This window comes from Haliotis cracherodii, unplaced genomic scaffold (assembly GCF_022045235.1).
Source record: "Haliotis cracherodii isolate W230 unplaced genomic scaffold, xgHalCrac1.p SCAF_20, whole genome shotgun sequence".
Taxonomy (NCBI): Eukaryota; Metazoa; Mollusca; class Gastropoda; order Lepetellida; family Haliotidae; genus Haliotis; species Haliotis cracherodii.
The window spans coordinates 13,741,293-13,745,076 of NW_027266276.1; positions in this window are offsets into that span (position 1 = coordinate 13,741,293).

A 3,784-nucleotide genomic window follows, 5' to 3' on the forward strand; every position below is an offset into this window, starting at 1 on the left:
CTGCGGTTTTGACACGTCACCAACAATCCTAAGAGGTTTTATATGTGCCGTGACGTCATTCCATCCATACAGTAGATTCCAAGAAGAACCTGTATAGAGGGGAGATGATCACGCAAGCATGAACAGCTTGAACAGTTTAATCCTATTCACACAGTAAGTTTCTGAGAAAAAACTGTTTCAAGAGAAAATGATCACTAAAACATCATGAGCAACATGTGCTGAACGCATCAACCCCCCACGCCCATCCCACCCCACCACCACCACCACCCCCACCCCACCACCCCCACACCCCCATCCCAACCCATTACCCACCTCAGTAATAACTTAGATTGATTAAAAATTGATTTTCTGGTCCATCAACTGATTCCTGCTTGACGGGTAACATTCATCCCATGGCTTACAAAGTGTGTGTTTGTGTGTGTTTGGGGTGGGGAGTGGGGGGTGTTGGTGGGAGGGTGTAGGTGTGAATGTGTGTCAGGGTTTTTGTTGTTTTGGGGTTTTTGTTTTTTGTTGGGATTTTTTTACGCCGCACTCAGCAATATTCCAGCTATTTGACGGTGGTGGGTGTCGTTGAGGGAGGAAGGATGCTATATATTCAAACATCGGAAGATGAGGTGTGGTGAAGATGGGTTTAAACCCTTTAGAACAAGTACCACCTTTAATCCTATTTTGGCATGATGGCAGGGGATCAAAACCCCGATCATCCTTTTTTTCAGGAAGACGCATGACCACGGATGCGGTCTTATACATGCGGAAACTTGTCACTTGTACTTTCAGTATTGATTGCAATTGTATCACAACACTTTAACTAACTAATGTGTTTCAACAACATAACACGATAGCTGTTTTAAAGAAAATATTGAAATCACAAACAAGCTGTGAAGGCACTTGATGCAACGAGGACTACTTCGCCATTGCTTCAGACACATAATAAGAATAAATTATGGAATAATACACATGGTGTCTATACATCGGCATATATGGATGTATGTATGTGCAAGCATTCTGTCTAACATATTGCATGGCAACAATATACACAAATGTTCCAATGGATTTGATGGCAGAACACTTTACATTAACTGAGCAAGCTCAGCACGTATCGTATCACAAAGTAGCAGATCAGTGACCAACTTCCAAGAAGAGGACAGTTAACTGGGGAAAAGCCCTTTCGTCGAAATGGGTGTAACGCTGTAATCAATGTAGGCGACTGTTGACCACGTGACTCACATTGACTGAGGCATATCACAGGTGATGCTTGTGTGTTTGTTTGTAGTCTTGTGTAACAAATCCAGTAAAACATGCACAGATGTGATCGAATACGGTTCTATTCAACTATACATTGGTGTGTGTGTGTGTGTCTGTGTGTGAGTGTCTGTGTGTGTGTGTCTGTGTGTATGTGTGTGTGTGGCTTGGGGGACACATATTTGATATTTGATAGCCAATACATTACCACTTCAACAAATAAATTGTTACATATTAACTTATAAAACTAGAGTGAGTGAGTATGGGTTTACGCCGCTTTTAGTAATATTCCAGCAATATAAAGGCAGGCGACACCAGACATTGTAGCCATGTTGGGACTCGAACCCGGGGCTTCGGCGTGACGAACGAACGCTTTAACCAATAAGCTACCCGAACGCCCCTATAAAACTAGAAACAATTTAAGAAAACGCGAAAATGAAGTAGCGTGACGAATATATATAACTACACGTGTGTGTGTGTGTGTGTGTGTTTGTGTGTGTGGTTGTGTCTGCCTGTGTGTGTGTGTGTGTGTGTGTGTGTGTGTGTGTGTGTGTGTGTGTGTGTGTGTGTGTGTGTGTGTGCGCGAATGTGTGGGTGTGTATCTGTCTGTGTGTGTCTGTGTGTCTGTGTGTGAGAGTATCGTGTTTGTGAGTACGTAATAATTGTGTTGCGCCATCAGGATGGGGTGGATAAGGGATCTGCCCTAAGAGCGGGAGGTCGAGGGTCTGATCCCCTGGCCGTGCCAATAGGCGTTACAAAATGGTACTTCTTGTTGCCATGTCTGGCGCTCGAGATTAATGGGAAACCGGCATAAGTCCGGGCTAGTACAAGCAGCCAGCCACACACACACACACACACACACACACACACACACACACACACACACACACACACACACACACACACAGGTTTTGGAAGACCATATTCTTGGCAAACCATCAGCTGTGACGTAGGTGGTCTTCGAACTGCTATGGTTTGGTGCATCTCTAACGCTAGTGGTTCCGCTGCTCCAGAACCACCCATACCGTAATCATCTTACAACAACAACAAAAACAAATTTTCCATGACAGTGAACTTACAAGCACGGATAGTTATCACATTCGACTGATGATGGGAGAGTGAAAAGGGGTTTAACGTCGCGTCAAAGATTATTGCACTTATATAGCGACGAGCATGTACGTGTGTGTGTTTGCGTGGCTGCTTGTACTAGTCTGGACTCATGCCGATTTATAGTGCTAGCTCGCTGAGATACCATGCCGCAGTTAAACATGAATACCCCACTCAGACACATTATACTTGCTCCGACCCGACAAGTCCTTGTTTTAGCCCCTTAATGCCGAACTCCAGACAGGGAAACAACAGGTATCATCTTTTAACTTCTTTTGGTATGACGCGGCCGGGGATCGAAACCCGGACCTTCCGCTCTCCGGGCGGAAGCTAAACCACTAGACCACGGAGGCGGTAGGTTTGATGCTGTACATATATGATGTGAACATACCCACCTGCATGATCACAATTGTACCGGCTCTACTGAATAAAAAGAAAAAAACTCTGACTAAGAAACTGCTGCGCCACCCGTGTTGCTACTATTGCTGCAATATTTATTTTACATTTAAACAGAAAACCGTGCAGTATTGTGACACAATGAACGTGACGTGGAAATGTATATTACCTAGCCACTTCACAAACTACCTTACTGCCACAGAATTTAAGTGAGTGAGTGACTGGGTTAATTGGGTTTAACGCCGCATGAACACCATTATACCCCCGACCTACATGTACATGTGAAGGGACGGGGGTATATACTGATACCTAGGAATTCCGTCCGTTCGTCCTTCCGAGGACATATTTTGTGTGCGACCAATAACTTAAAACTACTAAACAGATTCATTTCAAATTTGGTGAATACTTTTTATACTAAGGGGAGAGGTGCAGGGAAGTTTTATTTAATGATCAATATTTGAATTTTCTTTAAAAAGTGCAGCTTGTTTCATTTTTTAACTTAGAATTTATTTGCCAAATCATATGTGCGACCTATAACTAGAAAACTACTTCATGGATTCTTTTCCAATTTAGGGAACAGTTTTCATACTCACAGACGAGGTGCAGGGAGAGCAAAGTGTGATTGTGAAATGTGTATTTTCTGAAATGAATATAATGTATCTCATGTTTGTGCAACCTACAACATGGAAACTGCTTCATGGATTATTTTCCAATTGGGGATACAGTTTCTACACCAATAGGACAGTTGCAGTCCAAAGTTGGATTTCGATAAGAGGATTTTCTGAGAAAATATTGCTTTTTCATTTTGATATTAGGTCAAAGTCAGGGTATTAGTAAGCCCCTCTCACTTTTTGGATTGTTTCAGTTATGTCACTTCCAGTCGACTTTATGTGTGAAAGAAGCACAAAACAAAGCTTATCGCTTTGATGAAACCCACTTGCATGGATATTGTTCAGACACACCGAGGTCCGTGTCACATTGGGATTTGAACCCGTAACAACCGTTTATGGCTAAGGAAAGTTACTGAATAGCTACTGGT